Here is a 22,550-nt window from a genome sequence, read left to right on the forward strand (position 1 = left end):
GATCCCGAAAAACTCAGTGCGGTACTCAAGTGGCCCTGTCCAGTGGGAATAAAGGCCATCCAGCGGTTCCTTGGGTTCGCAAACTATTACCGTCAATTCGTGCCTCATTTTTCTACGGTTACCAAACCCATCACGGCCTTGACCCGTAAGGGAACGAAACCCAACAGCTGGTCCCCCGAAGCTGAAGACGCCTTCCTGGCTCTGAAACCTTCTTTTGCATCTGCACCCATCTTGCATCGGCCAGTGACCAGCAGGCCCTTCGTCCTAGAGGTGGACGCCTCCTCCACTGGAGCAGGGGAAGTCCTGTCCCAGCAGGCTTCATCCGGGCGCCTGGTTCCCTGCGGTTTTTTTTCTAAAACCTTTTCGCCTGCGGAGTGCAACTACTCCATTGGAGACCGGGAATTACTTGCCATTAAGATGGCCTTGGCTGAATGGCGATATTTACTTGAGGGGGCTGTAGATCCTTTCTCCATCCTTACGGACCACAAAAATCTGGCTTATCTGCAGTCTGCCCAAAGACTCAATGCCCGGCAAGCCAGGAGGGCCATGTATTTCTCCCGCTTTGACTTTCAACTTCACTTTCGACCTGGTAATAGGAACATCAAGGCCGATGCCCTTTCCAGGTCGTTACAGTCACCGGAGAGGGATGAAGACCCATCCTATATTATCGAGCCTGCTAAGATGATCACCGTGGCTCCTGTGAATTTCTCCACTCCCCCACCAGGTAAAACTTTCGTCCCTCAAGGCAGACGTCAGAGGTGCTGCGCTGGGGGCATTCCTCCAAAGTTGCTGGGCACGTTGGGACTAAGAAGACTCTCTTGCTGCTTTCCCGGTATTACTGGTGGCCCACGCTTCGCCAGGATGTGATGGACTATGTAGCCTCATGCACAACCTGTGCCCAGAACAAGGTGGCTAGGGCTTTGCCCTCCGGTCTTCTTCACCCATTACCAGTTCCTGAGGCTCCTTGGCAGCAAATCGCTATGGATTTTGTGACTGATTTACCACGCTCAGCTGGATGTACCACCATCTTAGTCGTAGCAGATCGTTTTTCCAAGATGGCCCACTTTGTTCCCTTACCGGGACTGCCGTCCGCCCCGAAGTTGGCCAAGATCTTCATCCACCAGATCTTCAGGCTGCATGGTCTTCCTCAGCGGATTGTGTCAGATCGGGGGGTCCAGTTTACCTCTCGCTTCTGGAGGGCTCTCTGTCGGCTTATGGGTACATCTCTCGACTTCTCCTCTGCATACCATCCTCAGACCAACGGGCAAGTGGAGCGAATTAATCAGGTGTTAACTACCTTCTTACGTCACTTCTCCAACGCCCATCAGGACAATTGGGTCGCGCTCCTACCTTGGGCTGAATTCTCGCACAATAACCATACCAGCGACTCTACCGCCAAGTCACCATTCTTTGTGGTAACCGGTCAAAATCCAGGTATTCCGCTACCCTTTTCCACGTCTACGGGAGTGCCCGCAGCAGATTCACTCGCAATGGAATTCTCGCAGATTTGGAGGGAGACCAGGGAAGCGCTCAAGAGTGCCAATAACCGAATCAAGAAACATGCGGACAAAAGATGAAAGGACGTGCCTCCGTACCATCCGGGTGACAAAGTCTGGCTTTCAACTCAACATATCCGTCTGAGAGTTCCCTCTTACAAGTTGAGCCCTCGGTACATTGGACCGTTTGAAGTGATCGGATGCATTAATGAAGTGGCTTATAAGCTGAGGTTGCCTGCTTCGCTCCGGGTTCCCAACGCCTTCCATGTCTCGCTCTTGAAACCCGTAGTCCTGAATCGGTTCCAACCAGTTTCCATCGCCCCTCTTTCACCAGTTGCTTCGGACGACGTCTTTGAGGTCAAAGACATCTTGGCTCTGAAAAAAGTCAAGGGAAAGACCCTTTTCCTTATCGATTGGAGGGGTTTTGGCCCTGAGGAAAGGTCCTGGGAGCCCCGAGAGAATATCAATGCCCCCCGGATTCTGAAAAAGTTTTTGGCCAATCTCAGTAGGGGAGGACGTAAGGAGGGGGGTACTGTGACATCGGCGGCTATGCCCGCCGATGCCCCTCCTGCAGCAGCGCACGCTGCAGCGTCTCCTTACCTATGCGCCCCGTCCAGGCGCGCGCCCGTCCTGCGTTCCTCCTCACAGCTGCTCCTGGCACCCGCTCCATGCCGCGCGAGCGCCCCCTCCCGCTCTCTCCCTCCAGCGGTGGGCGGCACTGAGGGGCGGGACAGGAGGACGCACTTCCGGGGGCTGGGGTACTTCAGGCGTCCTCGCTATGTCCAGGACGCCTGATGATAGTGTAGTCTCCTGCACCCTCTTGCCGCTACAGTCCTCTGTAGTTCCTCTTGTCCCTACTCTGCCTCCCTGCCGTGCCCTGTGTTACAGTCCTCTGTTGTTCCTCTTGTCCATGCTCTGCCCCCCTGCCGTGCCCTGTGTTACAGTCCTCTGTTGTTCCTCTAGTCCATGCCCTGCCCCCCTGCCGTGCCCTGTGTTACAGTCCTCTGTAGTTCCTCTTGTCCTCATTCTGTCTCACTGCCTTGTCCTGTGTCTCATTCCTCCGTCCGTCAGTCTCGGGTTCATATCAAAGCCATCCTTCTCCCTAGTCCTTATTTGTCCGTGGAGCCGTCCCTCTTGGTTCTGGCTGTTGCGCTTCCGTTCCCTGTGGTCCTGCCCCAAACGATCCCTGTATAGGGGTCGGTCTTCACCTGGAGTGCTCGGCCCAGGGGCTCCGGATCCGCGATCCAGAGGGTCCACTCTCCGACGTAGCTCTTACCTAAAAATGTCACACTCCCTAGTCCTTATTTGTCCATGTAGCCGTCCCTCTTGGTTCCGGCTGTTGCGCTTCCGTCCCCTGTGGTCCTGCTCCAAACGATCCCTGTATAGGGGTCGGTCTTCACCTGGAGTGCTCGGCCCAGGGGCTCCGGATCCGCGATCCAGAGGGTCCACTCTCCGACATAGCTCTTACCTAAAAACGTCACATTCCCATTTTTCCAACTACTTCTATACTTCTTCCAAATGTCTGTCAAGTGTATCAGTCTGAATCTCTTTTTTCAGGGTTTGCTGTAATTTAGGAATTTCATCATCTAAATTCTTGAGAGACAGTGTGTTGTACTCTAAAATAATTCCAATAAAGGCAAGAGAGCATGTCGTGGCTGTCTCAATCCATCTTTTAATGAGACCCTCATTATTGAGTTTGAAAGAAGGAAAAAGTTGAATTCTCAGATCTCTAGGAATAATTTTGTGTTTAAGATAATGATCTAGAGAGGTTTTAGTCCACCAAGGTTGAGTTTTTTTGAAGACTGCTTTTATATTGCCTTATAAATTTCTTGTTAGAGACCGTGGTATTATTAAAAATTTCTGAGGCACCCCGGTTGAATATATCTGATGCTTTCGTATGGCAGGGTAGTTTCCTGGCTCGCATATCCATAATGCTGAAAAAGTCAAAGGATCGTCTGTCATAAACAGAAAGAGATAGTATTAAATCATCAATGTATTAATCCAAATAAAAATAAATAGTTCCGGTAGCAGTAGCAAATCAAAAATAGCCAGCCATACCTATTCACACTCGTGTAGGAGAGCAAGCAAGATAAACACTTTGAGCATAGCCTGGTGCACACTCTTAGCATAAATATAAACATAATACCGGTGAAAGGGACAAAACTCTGAGAAAGATACACTACCGTTCAAAAGTTTAGGGTCACTTAGAAATTTCCTTATTTTTGAAAGAAAAGCACAGTTTTTCCAATGAAGCTAACATAAAATGATTCAGAAATACCCTCCATATATTGTTAATGTAGAAGGAAAACCAAGTGCCATAAAAACAATAGAATTTTATTATAAATAAATCTATAAAAGCATTGAAGTACAATGCAATCATGTAAGGAGACAATGAATGCACCAGAACAACGGTCTATACAACAGGTACAATAAATTATGTGCAATTCAATAGTCCATATGGAGCTACAACAGCTTCCAGAGAAAATGTAATTCCCAAAATATGAGAATAATGAGGGACTATATCAAATATCATTAGCATCTAAAGCCCACAAAAGCCATACTCAGGGAGTGGCATTAATATATACACACATTGTTCAGAGTATTTATTATACAAAAAATAGAAATGTATCAAAACCAATGTTAAAGATGCCTACATAAATGATGGCATGCAGCCATAAAATCAGATCCTCAATCGCCAATATAAGTGAGTATTAGATCTTAAATTAAATGCAGCAAGTGAAACAGGCTAAGAAAAGAGGCATAGTGCAGTCATTAAAGCCTAAAATAGCTGCTCACAAACATAGTGTGAAAACCATTTGGCAGAGAGGGGGAGAGAAAAGGGTTAATGGCTGCTGTTACTGGGCAGCTACTGTACCTGAGTGACCAAGGCACCCCTGACGCGGTGAACAGCAGCCATTAACCCTTTTCTCTCCCCCTCTCTGCCAAATGGTTTTCACACTATGTTTGTGAGCAGCTTTTTTAGGCTTTAATGACTGCACTATGCCTCTTTTCTTAGCCTGTTTCACTTGCTGCATTTAATTTAAGATCTAATACTCACTTATATTGGCGATTGAGGATCTGATTTTATGGCTGCATGCCATCATTTATGTAGGCATCTTTAACATTGGTTTTGATACATTTCTATTTTTTGTATAATAAATACTCTGAACAATGAGTATATACAGTATATTAATGCCACTCCCTGAGTATGGCTTTTGTGGGCTTTAGATGCTAATGATATTTGATATAGTCCCTCATTATTCACATATTTTGGGAATTACATTTTTTCTGGAAGCTGTTGTAGCTCCATATGGACTATTGAATTGCACATAATTTATTGTACCTGTTGTATAGACCGTTGTTCTGGTGCATTCATTGTCTCCTTACATGATTGCATTGTACTTAAATGCTTTTATAAATTTATTTATAATAAAATTCTATTGTTTTTATGGCACATGGTTTTCCTTCTTTTGTATGATTTATGTATTTATTGGAAATGCCGCCTTTATTAGGCAATATATAATATCGACATTGTTAATGTAGTAAATCACTATTCTAGCTGCAAACGTCTGGTTTGTAATGCAATATCTTCATAGGTGTATAGAGGCCCATTTCCAACAACCATCACTCCAGTGTTCTTATGGTACTTTGGGCTTGCTAACTGTGTATGTGTCATGATCCAGGACGGGGTTTCGCTTTGGCCCGTCCTGGTCAGACAGGGGGTTAATTGTTTCTGCCTCTCTCTGGCAGAGGGCGGCTATTTAATGCTCACGGGACCTAGGTCCAGTGTCAGTTATACTCCTGCCCTCGGCTAAATTAAGTGACCTCTTGTATACGTGTGCCTTGTGCCTGAGTACTTGTTGCTTGTTTGGTTATGATCCAGTTCTGTCCCTGTTACGAGTTCTGCCTGACCCTCTTGTACTGCACTGCCCTCTCGTGTATGACTCTCTGCTTGTGACTCGACTGCTCTCTGCTCGTCCCTGTGGTACCGCACCGCCCTCTTGTGTATGATCTTTGGCTTCGTCTGACCTCCCGTCTGCTAATCCCTCCTGTACCTCATTTGCCCGTACTGTGTATGACCTCTGGTTTGCCCGACTCTGAGTGTTCTGCCTTCTCAGTAAGCAGGACGCTAAGCCCCACCCCCTTGCGGTCACATGACCGTAGGTCCTGTGCTTGCTTGCTAAAACTTCAGCGTTCAGGTCCTGTGCATCTGTACTTTCCAGCTGTTCCTGTCCCCGAGGCCCCTACAGTACGGGTGAGTCCCTGCGCAGCGAAGGCTGTACGCTGGCGCTGTTAGGATCCTGACAATAAGAAGGCTAATGGATGGCTAGAATACCCTTGAAAACCCTTGTGCAAGTATGTTAGCACAGCTGAAAACAGTTTAGCTGATTAGAGAAGCTATAAACCTGAACTTCCTTTGAGCTAGTTGAGAATCTGGAGCATTACATTTGTTGTTGCTGTTTAGTTTTATCAAAATGACCAGAACTTTCATGTAAACTTGACAGTCTATTCTTGCTCTTAGAAATGAAGGCTATTTCATGTGAGAAATTGCCAAGAAACTGAAGATTTCCTACAACGGTGTGTACTACTCCCTTCAGAGGAAAGCACAAACAGGCTCTTTCCAGAGTAGAAAGAGAAGTGGGAGGCCCTGCTGCACAACTGAGCAACAAGACAAGTACATTAGAGTCTGTAGTTTGAGAAATCGATGCCTCACAGGTCCTCAACTGGCAGCTTCATTAAATAGTACTCGCAAAACGCCAGTGTCAATGTCTAAGGTGAAGAGGCAACTCCGGGATGCTGGCCTTCAGGGCAAAGTGGCAAAGAAAAAGCCATATCTGAGATTGGCTAATAAAAGAAAAAGATTATTATGGGCAAAAGAACACAGTCATTGGACAGAGGAAGATTGGAAAAATTGTTAGGGACAGACGAATCCATGTTTGAGTTGTTTGGATCACACAGAAGAACATTTGTGAGACAGAGAACAACTGAAAAGATGCTGGAAGAGTGCCTGGCGCCATCTGTCAAGCATGGTGGAGGTGATGTGATGGTCTGGGGTTGCTTTGGTGCTGGTAAAGTGGGAGATTTGTACAAGGTAAAGGGATTTTCAATAATTAAGGCTATCACTCCATTTTGCAATGCCATGCCATACCTTGTGGACAGCGCATGATTGGTGCCAATTTCATCCTACAACAGGACAATGACCCAAAGGACACCTCCAAATTATGCAAGACCTATTTAGGTTAGAAGCAGGCAGCTGGCATTGTATCTGTAATGGAGTGGCCAGCGCAGTCACCAGATCTCAACCCCATTGAGCTGTTGTGGGAGCAGCTTGACCGTATGACATGCAAAAAGTGCCCATCAAACCAAACCAACTTGTGGGAGGGGCTTCTGGAAGCATGGGGTGAAATTTCTCCAGATTACCTCAGCAAATTAACTGCTAGAATGCCAAAGGTCTGCAATGCTGTAATTGCTGCAAAGGGAGCATTATTTGACAAAAGCAAAGTTTGAAGGAGAAAATTATTATTTAAAATAAAAATCTTTTTTTGGAACCTTGTCAATGTCTGGACTAGATTTTAAATTCATTTGGCAACTCATTTGAATAATAAAAGTATGAGTTTTCATGGAAAACAAAAAATTGTCTGGGTGACCCCAAACTTTTGAACCGTAGTGTATGTGTTACAGTCAGCAGGATATGTCCCTGCATAGCATACAGGCAGTGGCAAAAGTAACAAAAAATCACACAAAAATGTGATTCAGATGAAACCCACGACAGAACGACCCACCATTAGGCTCCGGTCGTCTCCATTTATTAAGGCATGCACAGATTTGTGTTCACCCACACTTGTGCGTTAAACAGACTCCTAAAATGATAGGACACTGTTGAAACACAGACCAGTCCAAAGTGACTCCATCAGCCTCATAAGTGAGTGGCTCAATTGGGGGTTTTGTTTGAATCACAGTTTTGAGCAATTTATACGGAAACCCAGATATAAGTGCTCAGCGGAGAATGCAGGATAAAATTGACCCAAGCCTTATTCCAATTTTTGGGAGGTAAAATGAACAAATAGACAGCAATACAAGAATAGTTTTTGTTCTTATTTTTGTGTGGTTCACCGTGTGGTATAAGTGATAAGGCGGATTTATTCTTCGGGTCAGTATGATCCCAGCGATACCAGATTTATATATTTTTATTTGGCCTTTGCTGGTATCACACAGTAAAAATGCCTTTTATAAAAAGTTGTTTTTTTGTCGCCATATTCTGAGAGCTGTAACTTTTTTATGTTTTGGCAAACACCTGTATGAGGGCTTATTTTTTGCGGGATAAGTTTCAGATTTTTTGAGAACCATTTGGGGGTACAAAATAATTTTTGATCATTTTTCAATCGAATTTTTCAGACACAGAATGAACAAAACCCACCAATTCAGTCAAGGTTTTTTTTTTTGAGCCGTTCATGGTGCGGTAAAAGTGATAAACCTATTTGTTTGTTGGGTCGGTACTATTACAGCAATAAAAGATTTATATTTGTTTATGCTTTGTTATTTTTACACACTAAAAATGATATTTTAGCAAAATGAATTTGTTTTTACATTGCCATATTCTGAGAGCTATAACTTTTTTATTTTTTTGCCTAATGAGCCATACTAGGGCCTGTTTTTTTTGCAGGGCATTTTCATTTCATTTATACCATTTTTACACTTCTTCACTGTGGGACATGTATAATTTAGTCTCATACACTGCGACTACAGCAGTGCATGAGATCAGTCAGTGTCTCACGAACTGTGCCTGTGAGACTCACCTTATTGTTGAATCTAACAGGCTACCGTACTCTGGAGTCATCACATTACCTTAGGGTACCATGGTATATATCGGGACCCACAGTTCCCATCACGTGGGTCTGATGGTTACTAAGGGGGTCTTGTGAAATCAATGTAACATCTTAAATACCGCTGTTGTGATTGACAGCAGTATTTAAGGGGTTAATCAACTAGAACGGTGCAGTGAGAATCTGGCTGGAAACATTGCCGGGCTAGCCTGGACTCTCCTTATAGCCATCTTCTGTTTCAGAGTAAAACGTATCTGGTTGCTATCACTATCGCGCAGTCAGGCTCTGATTCATTTGCCTGTGGTTTGGGTAGCATGAATCGAATGCACCTGTACTTATCACCGTGGGGAGTTTCTCCTTCTCCGACAAGAATGTTCACTATGATTGGTTGTTCAATTCTGAGCAGCCAATCACAGCAATTTTATTAGTTCGGCAAATAAAAGTGGCTAAAACATTGATGTTCAGGGTGATTGGTGTAATAGCAGCACCAGTCATAGGCCCACAGTACTGATCGGTACAATCGGACGATTGTCACGTGGACCCGTCCTGTGTGACGCGACCAGCAGGTCGGTAACTAAAATGACAAGACGCGGCTCAGGATACCTGTCGCCCTAGCACACCCTACACCTATCCCTTGCTAGGGAGCTGGGTGGCGCAGGCACTGGCCCCACCGCTGTACTAATACACACCAAGGAGAAACACAAGACGTAGCATGACAAGGACTCCTCATGATGTCCTATACGGAGCAGATGGATATTCTCTACGACCTTGGTAAAGCTCCCCTGGCTCAGTGGAACAGAGTTTATGGCCTGGATGCTTATAGGTTGGGCTAGCGTCCTACACCTCAGACCATGAGTCTGGACAAAGCGAGCATCCACCAGACTGACTCCTGCTCCGCTGTCCACAAACACCGGTATCACCTCCGGTACCCCGCCAGCCAAGACCTCTGCTGACATGGTACTTTGGGAGGGCAAAATGGAGGAAATGTATACTCCCTGGTCGCCTCCCTCCAGCGACCAGGGGAATGCGGCTTCTCAGATGGCACAGATAATTTGGTGCACAACGGGCAAGCCTTCAGGACATGACCAGTCTGCCTACAGTACATACATGCTGACACCACTCCCCGAACCGTAGGCAGCTCCGAATACAAACTAGCTACTCCTACTTGCAAAGGTTCGTCTGGAGACTTGTCATGAACTGGGCAGGCTCTCATAAAATGGCCAGGCTTCCCACAGGAAAAGCATACCCCCCACCACAACGAGCCGCAGCCACCCCCTTTTTTGTATCAACACCGGGTTGTCTGGGTTCCTCCGTCCGCACTGGTGGGTCCTCCTCCCTAGCGAGGACATCAGGGGGCACTTTTTGTATATGTCTTTCCCTAAGGCGTCTATCCACCTGGATAGCAAGGGACATGGCGGCCTCCAGCGACCTGGGGGTGGCGTACTGCATCAGAGTATTCTGCAACTTTGGAGACAAACCTTGCACAAATTGACTCCTAAGTGCAGGGTCATTCCACTGAGTCTTAGTGGCCCATCTCCTAAACTCTGAGCAGTACTCCTCAGCAACCCGGGCTCCCTGTTTACGCCTATGGATTCGGGATTCCGCCAGGGCGATGCCATCAGGATCCCCATACACAAGCACCAAAACCGCAAAGAACTCGTCCACGGACCCTAAAGATGGAGAATCATCCGGTAGGGAGAAGGCCCAGGATTGGGGATCCCCTTTAAGAAGGGACATAATGATTCCCACTCGTTGCTCTTCACTCCCTGATGAACGAGGACGCAGCCTGAAATACAATTTACAGGCTTGCTGGAATACCAAGAATTGATCTCTCCCTCCAGAAAATCTGTCAGGGAGGGATATCTTGAGTTCTAGCTGAGCCAGATCCTGAACCAAGTCCCCAGAGCCCACCAACAGCCGCAGCTGCCGCACCAACCCTCCGCGCAGCCCCCTAATCTCATTAGTAAGGGTCTGCATCAATTGGGCAAAGGGCTGAACTGGGTCCATGGCTCAGCAGAAAAAGAAAAAAAAAATGTATGGTTGGTGATAATGTCACGTGGACCCGTCCTGTGTGACGCGACCAGCAGGCCGGTAACTAAAATGACAAGACGCTGCACGTGAAACTGTCCTATGTGACATGGCTCGCAGGCCAGTAACTAAAACAACAAGACAAGGGGTAGGGAAACAGTTACAACGGTGGGCCCTGCGATAGGGACAGGGGATGTGGAGTCCTCCTGCACTCCCCTGAGTCAGTGTCCCTAACGCTCCTAACATTCCCAATGCCAGTTCCGCACCGGGCGCCGCTCAGGATACCTGTCACCCCAGCACACCCTACACCTATCCCTTGCTAGGGAACTGGGTGGTGCAGGCACTGGCCCCACCGCTGTACTAATACACATGAAGGAGAAACACAAACGGGGAAACACCACTTAGCTTTACTCTGTTGCACTTGCTCCTGGCAACAGAGACCACCACCAGAATGCAGCTCTCCTCCTGAATCGCTGCCACCAAGCTCTGTCAAAGCTACAAGTAAATCCACTCTGACTCCTTCCACACCAGGGCTCTGACCGTGCTGCAAGGAGCTCTCTCCAGCTCTTTTCTCCACCAAGGATGGTTGGAAATGAACAATATCACCAACACTGATTGCAACACCTGAGACTCTTTTATAGCAGAGCCAGCAATCACACCTGTATTCTAATCATGTGCACTAAACTAAAGATACAGAGTGCAATGACGCTCACCACCACCGGGGGAAAACTTAGAACAAACGACACCACAGTGCAATAATCCTAATGGCCACCGGGGGTAAAAACCACCTAAGCACAGCTTAGGAAAAAAAAGGTTACCTGTGCTTTTTATCTATCATGATCCAGCATGGATCATGACAGTGATAATGTTCCAGCGACCAATCAGTGTTCAAGATGTCAGTTTAACCTGTTGATGACTGCTCGAGCATCAGTGTGCTTGAGATGCTCGTTACTCAGTCAGTATTTTTGAATACTCCTGCGCAAGCTCAAATCCTTGCCCTGCATGTTTGTCACTTGTTACACAGCTAAAGAACATGTGAGGATTGCCTGACAGTCACTATAATGTAGTAGCCATCTTAGTTGTGGCATTACTGTGATTGCCTGGCCACATAGCATCATCGGGTCTGCATAAGACCTGTGACACCATGCTAAGCACACTGTAACTCCAAAACAGGCAGACCAGGGAGAGGTGCTGCTGAAAGAGGGAAAGAATTGCAGCTACATATTAGCCATGGATTCAACCACATTTATATTTATTTAAACTGCAAAAACAGCCCATCTTAAGGCTAATTATAATACTGCTGTTTTGAGCACTTAGGGATAGACTGTACTAAAGAGATAGTGTAGGACAGGGTAGGGTTATTTGCACATCCTTTCTGCTGAAACATACCAAAATCCCCTCGAGTTCTCACTGCTAATAATATTCTCTTTGCTCTTAATCCTTCATATTGTCATGAGCAGGGAAATATTATAATCCATTTATACTGCATCAGTTGTGTGTCCAAAGAATACAGACTTAATTGGTTAGCGATAGCATCGCTACATTGCTCCTGCAATGTACCAAGTCCATTTGAGGTGGGCAAATTTTCCTGCTATACTAATCCTGCAACGTTTTTTCAGCTGGGAAATATTATATGCTATTTTTACTGTACAACTTGGGCATCAAAAGCATACAGGTAGACTTGGTTGGTTTTCAATAGCCTCACTATATTGCTCCTGCACTGTATCAAGTCCATCTAATGTGGGCAAATTTTACTGCATTAGTAATCCTGCCATTTTTTTTCAGCAGGGAATTGTTATATGCCATTTAAACTGCACCAATTGTGTCTCAAAAGCATACAGCCGGGCTTGGTTGGTTAGCAATATCATGGTTATATTGATCCTGCAGTGTAACAAGTCTATTGAGATGGCCAAATTTTCCTGTGATATTAATCCTGCAAATTTTTTGAGCAGGGATATATTATACACCATTTATACTGCACCATTTGTGCGTCAAAAACATACATCCAGGCTTGGTTTACTATCAATAGCATCGCTATATTGTTCCTGCACTGTAACAAGTCCATCTGAGGTGGGCAATATTTCCTGAAATACTAATCCTGCAAAGATTTATCAACAGGGATTTAGCATATATAATTTAAAATGGGCAAGGTGCGTGGTAAGAGATAGGGAAGTGAACGTGATGCTGATGGTGGGCGCAGAGGCCGAGTCAGTGGGGAAACTGATACTGTGCCTTCTGTAGAAGCACAACAAACTCATACATCATGTGGATCTAGCTGTCACGGCTGTGTCAGAAGCTGCAGATGGTCACATTGCATCTGACTGCAGAAGGTCTCAGCAGTTTGCTTTGCAGATTTCTTCCTAGTCCTTCTGACTCTAGGACCCAGTGGCAACCTTCCTTATACTTTAATGGACACACTTGGACCCAGGTGTTTATAACTCCCAGCTTGCTGCTGGGAATTGTTGGCGATATTTCTGTTTTAATTTCCCTGTTGAGGCTTGGAGCTATAGCAGTTGGCTATCTTCCTCTTTGGTGTTTGGAGGATGTCTGTGTTTCTCTCTGAGTCTACTTAAGCTAAGTGTCGTGTCCCCCATGTTTATGTATCCCATCTGTCTTTAGTGGTAGTGGGGAGTGACTTGTGTTCATCCTGTCCTTCCCTATGCAGGGCTTATCGCCAGGGTCAGGTAGGGTTTAGGTATCCTGCTCGGTGATAGGGGAGGAACCTATATAGGGATGATTAGGGCACACAGGGTGATGTTAGATCTGTCTAGAGGTCTCCACTCCCCCCTTCCCTAGTGTTGGGTTACCTTCCTCTTATCCCTTCATGTTGCACTTAGTCTTTCTTACACTGTGAATTGCAATAGCTTCCTGTCCCACTTTGTAGGGGGGGCACAGAACACCACTCTTAAATCCAAACCAGTGTGAAAAGGTTGGTGGATGCATAGCATATAGTACTGCCCACATCACCCTGTCTTCTACACAGTCCAGTCTCATTAGCTGTGATTCTGGACCACATAATCCTCACCCTGATCATCCTTTCTAAGTTCCCAGAGATAAGTGATCCCACACTTGGACAATCCAATCCTCTTGCCCTGCCTGTTTCAAGCGGGACATAAGGTGATCACATGTAGTGATGCTCAAATATTTGAGCAGCCAAGCTCACAAGAAAGCAATGTTGGGAAAATGCAATTAGTGTCTCAAGAGGTGGATGATGATGAGACACAATTGCCAGCAAGTGATGCTGTTAAGTCAGCAATTCAGGAGGAGTACCAGGTAGTGTTGAGCGACTTTTGGTTTTTTAGGGTCGAGTTTCGTTTCATGAAGCCCGACTTTTCCAAAAGTCGGGTCGAGCAAAATCGGCCGACTATAGGGAAAAGTCGGGGTCGTCCCGAAACACGAAACCCAATGTAAGTCAATGGAGAATTAAAGTCGGCAGTGAGAGGAGGACAGGAAACACACCAACAGTGCCCATTTGAATGCCAAAAGCATAAATTCTTGTTACTGAAGCTTGTCAACCTTAATTAACTTCATAATACTAGTTACGCACTGAAAAATGGGGGTTATTTGGCTACAGTTGTGGGGGGGAAGGCTGGCTCCAGGTTTTCGTGGGACCAGGGCCAAAGAGCGCCCCTTTAACACATACCACAACTCATGATGCTCCGATACGGCAGAGAAATAGCAGTATAGTACACTGAAAAATACTTCACTTCTTACATCTCATGACTGATATCCATTTTAAATTCTCCAATACCTCCAAAAGCGGACAGTATATAACTCCATACAGTATTATGGCCAGCGCTTAGTGCGCTATACAGAGTAATGAGGCCCATATATTTCTCCACACGGAATCATTATTCCCATTTAATGTTTCAAACCGTATATGATGAGCTCCACATAATGCTATGGTATATGTTGGTCCCAATGGATGAAGCTCCACTGTCTTATGGGCCCAAATAATGCTCCATATATAATGGGCCCCATTTCTACTGCTCTAGTGTATAATGGGCCCTGTAAATGCTGCTCCAGTGTCTGATGTCCACCTTTGGAATGCTCCAGTGTATGGTGGGCCCCATATATCATTCACCAGAGTATAGTGCTCCCCAAAAATTGCTGTCCCAACATTGAAAACAATTACATAAGTCTCCTTGTTAGGGAATCCCTGCACTACTCTGAACTCCTTGTCGTCCCCATCTTCCATCTCACTGCACTTGGCTGTTTAGGCCCTCCCACAGGCAGAGACACTTTTGCGTACTATGCGGTGCCCTGTGCCAGTGCCATCGCCCATGAGTATGCCCCCCCACCTGCTCAAGGAACCTGCACTTTCATCTGCACCTTCCTCTTTGTCACCGTGTAAGGTGGTATAGTATGCGGGAAGGGGAACCTGAGTTTCCTCTGGGTCAGATTCTGGCTGTGTAGAGTGCGAGGGGAATGTAGTGGTCTGGGTCAATGTACCAGCAGCATCATCCAGCAGTGGCTGGGCCTCAGTGCACTTGTGGCGTCCCCAAGAGTACGGTCACCACTGTGGCATTGCCTTCCTCCTAGGGAGTGTGTTGTCAAGCTTGGGAGCAACGAAGGATCTCTCTAGCAGTGAAACCAACACACAACACATTTCCCACTCCAGGCCAGCAGGGAGACCTCTGAACCTGACTGCTGAGGAGCTGCTCTCTGTGGTCAGGAGGAGGTAAGTTAGGGCACTCTGTGCAGGGAAGGGGAAGTGTGTGGACGTGAGAAGGGGAGCTGGAGGATGAGCAGAGTTAAGGCTCACTCCTAGCTGGAGCGCATGGTCCGGATTCCGGTCTCCGAGTTTGTAGGGACACTGACGTTCCTGCAGCAGAAACCAGGGGGAAGTAGCAGCTATAAATGCTCTGTACCCAACTAAGGCTCGGAGGCCCCAGCATCGACGTGTGCGAGGCAGAAGGAAAAGGCTACAGCTGTCTGCCATACAAATAAAGTCTGAGGAACATCTGTTAGACAGGAGGCGTTTCAGTGAACCATGGTCCTGTGAGTGCTTCCCCCACAAGCGCTAGAAAGGAGACGTTCAGGAAGGTACATGTTGGCGGAGTGTTGGAAGGGAGCTTTCCATTCTGGTCCCGGAGGTTGGCAGAGGTCCTGACCCGGAGGACACAGCATGGAGGCAGGCATCTGTGTAACCTGCAGACTGTGAGTAAAGCTTTGGAACTGCACGCTCTGGTGTCCTACAGTTATTCCAGCACCGCTACATCTGGGTACCAGCACCTACACCGCCTGTGCCTTTCCCCCATCACTACATCTACACTTCCCTGGGACTCCAGCTCCACCTGTGGGGAGCTTCACCATCTTTGCTGCACAAAACCATCAGTCCCAGAGGATCTGCATGCAGCGTCGGCCTAACATCTATGTTGCCGAACACCACAGGTGGCGTCAAACTATCTATATAAACTCTTTACCATTATACCACGCCATTTACGTGGGTGCCCAGGGCCACCGTCCGGGTCACCGCTGCTGTGACACATCCCACTGACACCGGCCCGGTACCGAGTACCCCACAGCCCTGGGAGGGCGACCCATATGCCGACTGCTGATCGGGCGGCGTTATTCCCACGAACCTCCAAACAGCGTCCCTGAAGGCAAAGTTTTTGGTTTCCGGGGGCAGTATGATTGCAAAGCTGAACCTTAAAGGAATGTCCAAAAGGGCACCACCAGGAGTGGAGCCTGTGGCTTAATTGGACTGCACCCGGGAAACCACTACCATACAAGCTACAGAAAAGATGGACAGATTGCAAGCTTTGTCGATTCTGTGTGTGGTGTGGTATGTCCGTTTGTAGTAGTGCTAGCGATTTCTCAGCTTTATTCCGTTAACGACCGAGACTCCGGCATGGCCCCGCGGTACACGTCAAGCTTACTAGAGGGATACGCGAGGCTGTGGCACGTGGGATCGAGCAATAACAGGTCTAGCATTCCAGTACATGTCCGGGGCTGCATGCACGCTACACTGAAAGGACCAGCTTTTGTCGCTTACAGGTGCAGATAACCTGCTGAACTCCGTTAGTGATGGGGATCTGGGATTCAGATTATTCCCCGCGAACGATGATTTCCCAGTAAGTTCAGGTCAACCGCAATTCCGGAGTTAGGCCTAACCGTTATTCCTGAAAAAATTACATGTCCAAACCACAGGTGCTGTAGCTTGCTTAACAGCTCGGCAGCCGTTCTCAGGCCCAGTATGGATTCAACAACATTGTAGAAAGTTGATAAAGGGTACAGTTTCACCGGATAACACATATATATGTAGCCTAGTTTACACATTAAAAATATATGTCTATAGATCAGGAGGCAGACTCAGATGTTCTCAGGCCCAGTATGGATTTGACCAGATTGTACAAAGTTGAGAAAGGGTACTTTATCACTGGATAGCAGGTATATATAGCATAGTTTAAACATGTAAAATCTCCGTGTTCTCAGTATGGATTACACAGCAATCTAAAAAGTGGAAAAAAGGAAATGCATTTGAGGTGTACACAACTATATACTTTTGGTGTTATTTTTAAATCTTCATATATATTTCTGTCTCAGTAATACAGTCCAGCCGCTCCGCAATAGGAAATGAGATGCATACAATTAGTGACATAAAGGCTATTGATTGCAGAAATCTAGGAATTATTATTCACGGGAAAAACTTCCGTCACATTTCTCATAGGCGATGCTGACCCTCAATTAATTTGTGTGTTGAGACAGTGAAAACATTTTTTTGTGAATAAAGTTTTGCTGTATCGCACTTCCGTTGATTCCATCACTGTTACTCATCTCAATCCAATTTTTATCACAGGGAGCGATGTAAACATGGTGCTCACTGGCTATCATGATCTGTCACGTAACTTTGGAGTGCCAAAGACAGAAGCCACAGGCCGTAGGCGATTCTATTTGATTGGCATGAGAGAGCACATATTGAAATGTGCGCCGGAATGTCACACGTTTGTGAGTAGGAAAACTGTGAAAGCTGATGATAAACCACCACTGCATGTAATTGTGAGTCGACGTCCATAAGAAATGGAAGCCTCTGATCATCTGGAGCTAGAGCCCGGCCAGCAGGACAGGGCATAGCTACATCTTAACCATCATCTTTCAGTTCAATCAATTTGCAGTGGCAGTCCCAGTGAAGGATTTGACAGCCCAGACTACACAGCGGAGGAGCAGGGAGCGGTAAACATTGCAAATGCTGGGGCCCTGCCCAAGCAAGGGGGGCACACTCGTGGGCGTCGGTACTGGCTCTGGGCCCCTCATAGTACGGCGGTGTGTCTGACGGCGGGTGTGCACCACCACTGTCAGAGACACTTGATTGCACTATGAGGGACCCTATGCCAGTGCCCGCGCCCAAGAGTCGGCCTACCCACCTGTCCAGGGCAACGGCACTCGCACGGTTTTGTGCGCTAGGTGGTGACCCCGGCCATGGGGGGGGGGGGCCGCCGACTTAGGGAGGTTTACAAAGTGGCATATGTAGATGTGGGTCATTCAGCTCCTGCAAAAGGCGAAATAGGTCAAGTTCGCGGAATAGGAGGAGGACCAAAGCAAGCCATTTTTCTGGCAACCTATGTGTCATCAAGGGAAGGTGGGACAAAATCCTTGGAAACCCATGCATGGTTCATTTTAATGAAGGTTAGATCATCCACATTTTGGGTTGACAGACGGGTCCTTTTTTCTGTCAGGATTGATCCAGCTGCACTGAAGACTCTTTCCGATAGCACACTTGCAGCTGGGCAAGCGAGCTCCTGCAAAGCATATTGTGCCAATTCAGGCCAGGTGTCCAGTTTAGCGGCCCAATAGTCAAAGGGGAATGACCTGTGCGGGAGAACATCGATATGGGAGGAAAAGTAGTTGTTAACCATAGTTGACAACTGCTGTCTCCTGTCACTTTCCATCGATGCAGTATTACCAGTTGTGTGAGCGGTCCGTGAAAAATCAGTCCACAACATTGTCATGAAACCCCTGTCTCCAACGCCACTTCTGCTGTGTGCACCACGAACACCTCTGCCAAGCTGCCCCCGGCCCGTACGGCTCGTGTGAGAACCATCACCGCTGCTGTGTGCTGGGAATGCCTCAACCAACCGGTTAACCAGAGTTGCTTGTTTAGTAGCCAATATTAGGTCAAGGTTCTCCTGAGGCATGATGTTTTGTAATTTGCCTTTATAGCGTGGATCCAGGATGCTGGCCAACCAGTAGTCGTCATTGTTCATCATTTTTGCAATGCGTGGGTCCCTTTTTAGGATCTGCAAGGCATAATCTGACATGTGGGCCAATGTTCCCGGTGTCAATGATGCACTGCGAGTGCTGGGTGGAGGATCACTTTCTGGCAAATCCACATCCCTCCAGTCACGCACAAACCCTGTACCAGACCTTGCCACGCCAACATTTTCACTTGCCCACGAGATGCATCCTCCTCCCCTAAATAATCATCCCCATCATCATCCTCCTCCTCCTCTTCTTCCTCCACCTCGTCCAGGAGAGGTCCCTGAGCAGACAATGGCTGAATGTCATCAAGGATTCCCTCCACCTCTTCCTCCTCGTCAACATTGGCTCCAGACGCCTGCTCCTTAAGGTGCATCAAAGTTTGCATGAGCAGATGCATAAGTGGGATGCTCATGCTTAGGATGGTGTCGTCTGCGCTTACCAGCCGTGTGCATTCCTCAAAACACTGAAGGACTTTACAGAGGTCTTTCAGCTTCAACCACTGCACACCTGTCAACTCCATGTCTGCTCTCAAAGTGCCTGGCCGTGTATCCTCCCACAAATGCATTATGGCCTGCCTCTGCTCGCACAGCCGCTCAACCATGTGCAGGGTGGAGTTCCACCTTGTTGCAATGTCGATAATGAGGCGGTGGTTGGGAAGGTGGAGCAATCGCTGCAGCTTCTGCATACGAATGGAGTGTACAGGCGACCAGCGGATGTGCGTGCACAGTCTTCGCACCTTCTGGAGCAGGGCTGTTATCTCTGGATAATTATTGAGGAAGCACTGCACCACCAGGTTCAAGGTGTGAGCCAAGCAATTTATGTGGCTGAGCTTTGAAAGGGCTATGGCTGCCACAAAATTACGGCCGTTATCACTAACTACCTTGCCTGCCTCAAGATGTACACTGCCCAGCCATGACTCAGTTTGTCGCTGAAAGTACTCGGCCAGCACCTCGGCAGTGTGTCTGTCGCCCAAACACATCATCTGCAACACAGCCTGCTGACACTTTCCACTAGCTGCTCGATAGGGGGACACCTCGTGTGCAACAGTGGCAGCTGCAGATGGAGTGCTCGTATGACTGCGCTCTGTGGACGAGCTTTCGCTTCTGGAGGAGGAGGAGGAGGGTCGAACGCCTACAGCCAACTGTTTCCTATACCGTGGGATAGGCAGCACTGTCCCACCACCGCTGTCCCCTGTGGACCCTGCATCCACCACATTAACCCAGTGCGCAGTGATGGACACGTAACGGCCCTGGCCATGCCGACTGGACCATGCATCAGTTGTGAGGTGCACCTTTCCACTCACTGACGGCTTGAGTGCATGGACAATGCGGTCTTTCACATGATGGTGGAGGGCTGGGATGGCTTTGCGAGAGAAGAAGTGGCGACTGGGTAGGTCATAGCGTGGTACTGCATAGGCCATGAGTTCGCGGAAAGCTGCGCTTTCCACCAACCGATAGGGCATCATCTCTAACGAGATTAGTTTGGCAATGTGGGCGTTCAAACCCAGTGTACGCGGATGAGAGACTGAGTACTTTCTTGACCTACTCATAGTGTCTGGGAGGGTGAGCTGGACTTGAGAGCTGCATATGATGGAAGTAGCGGTGGACAGGGCGGACTGAGAGAGGGTTGATGATGGTGATGGAGTTGGTGTTCTTTCTGATGGCCTAGATTCAGTCTTTCGTTGATATAACAGTGGGATTCCCTGACTGCTGTGGCCTTGCAACGACACCTCAACATTTGCTGCGGTGCTAACCGGTGGGCTTACAGTGGGGGAAACAATGTAGCGTTGCTGACTACCTTCTTTGTGATCAGTTGCACATGTGGCACTTGAGGTTTGGTGTTGTGTCCACGCTTGCAAGTGCATGCTGGTTAAATGTCTAAGCATGGAACTGGTATTCAAATTTTTCAGATTTTTCCCTCGGCTAAAGGTCTTTGCGCACTTCTTACAGATAACCTTGGCTTGATCATGAGGATTTTGTTCAAAAAAGTGCCACACTGCACTCTTCCTACTTTGGCAGACATTTTGCGGCCTAGCACGCTGTGATATTTTGACCCTCTGGACAAGCTGTCCAGCAACTCTTTTGATCTTTGGAACCTGTCTTTGGAGTGCTCCGGGCCTGCCAGATAACAGCTGTTGCGATGTCGATGTCTGCTGTGGATGCTCCTCCTCCTCATCTGAGCTATTGGAAGCAGCACCCTCTTCCCCCAATGGATGCCAATCTGGGTAAACAACTGGGTCATCCATCACCTCCTCTTCAATGTCATGTGCACCTTCCTCTGTGTCACCGTGTATGGTGGTATAGTGTGCGGGAAGGGGCACCTGAGTCTCATCAGGGTCAGAATCTGGCTCTGTACACTGCAAGGACATTGTAGTGCTCTGAGTGAATGTACCAGCAGAATCATCTATCAGTGGCTGTGCATCAGTGCACTCCATGTCAGATTCATCTTGGCCTGGGTAATTCACCATTTCACTTGATAATCCAGGCATGGTATGTGAAAACAGCTCCATGGAGTAATCAGTAGTATGACCTGCGTCATCCTTCAATTTTGGTTGGGGTGAAGGGCACAAGGAAAGGTGTGGTTCATGAACATGAGCCTCCAATGACGACTCAGTGCTTTTATTTTTTACAACTTCAGAAGAGGAGGCGATAGAGCTGGAGGCTGAGTCAGCAATGTAAGACAAAACTTTTTCCTGAAGCTCTGGCTTTAAAAGCGGTTTGCCAACTCCTAGAAAACTAAGCCTTCGAGGCCTTGTGGAGCCAGACGATGACGCAGGCTCAACACCTCCTGCATTCGGTCCTATTTTGCTTTTGCCACTACCATCAGATCCACCACCAACACCATCATTACCAGCTGCCAACCCCCGCCCAATTCCACGGCCTCTTCCACCAGCCTTCCCCATTTTTGGTAGAAATGTAGACAAAATCCAACAAACTATATAGTAATGTAAAACAAGGTACAAGGTGTCTATAGGACAGGGGAGATTTTGAATTTCTGCACCCACTTGTGGACACTGGACACTTTTGGATTGTGTGAGGCCCACTGAATATCACAGCACTATGTCACAGGCTCGGTGTCGCAGGTGTGAAAAATGTCACTAGAGGATAACAGAGATTTTGAATTTCTGCACACACTTGTGGACACTGGACACTTTTGGATTGTGTGAGGCCCACTGAATATCACAGCGCTATGTCACAGGCTCCATGTCGCAGGTGTGAAAAATGTCACTAGAGGATAATGGAGATTTTGAATTTCTGCACACACTTGTGGACACTGGACACTTTTGGATTGTGTGAGGCCCACTGAATATCACAGCTCTATGTCACAGGCTCGATGTCGCAGGTGTGAAAAATGTGACTAGAGGATAACGGAGATTTTGAATGTCTGCACACACTTGTGGACACTGGACACTTTTGGATTGTGTGAGGCCCACTGAATATCACAGCGCTATGTCACAGGCTCGATGTCGCAGGTGTGAAAAATGTCACTAGACGATAACGGAGATTTTGAATTTCTGCACACACTTGTGGACACTGGACACTTTTGGATTGTGTGAGACCCACTGAATATCACAGCGCTATGTCACAGGCTCGATGTCGCAGATGTGAAAAATGTCACTAGAGGATAACAGAGATTTTGAATTTCTGCACACACTTGTGGACACTGGACACTTTTGGATTGTGTGAGGCCCACTGAATATCACAGCGCTATGTCACAGGCTCGATGTCGCAGGTGTGAAAAATGTCACTAGAGGATAAGGGAGATTTTGAATTTCTGCACACACTTGTGGACACTGGACACTTTTGGATTGTGTGAGGCCCACTGAATATCACAGCGCTATGTCACAGGCTTGATGTCACAGGTGTGAAAAATGTGACTAGAGGATAACGGAGATTTTGAATTTCAGCACACACTTGTGGACACTGGACACTTTTGGATTGTGTGAGGCCCAGTGAATATCACAGCGCTATGTCACAGGCAGAAATTGGCTAGTGTATGA

The sequence above is a fragment of the Dendrobates tinctorius genome, unplaced genomic scaffold (assembly GCF_039654945.1).
Source record: "Dendrobates tinctorius isolate UK_male_01 unplaced genomic scaffold, ASM3965494v1 ptg000036l, whole genome shotgun sequence".
NCBI lineage: Eukaryota > Metazoa > Chordata > Amphibia > Anura > Dendrobatidae > Dendrobates > Dendrobates tinctorius.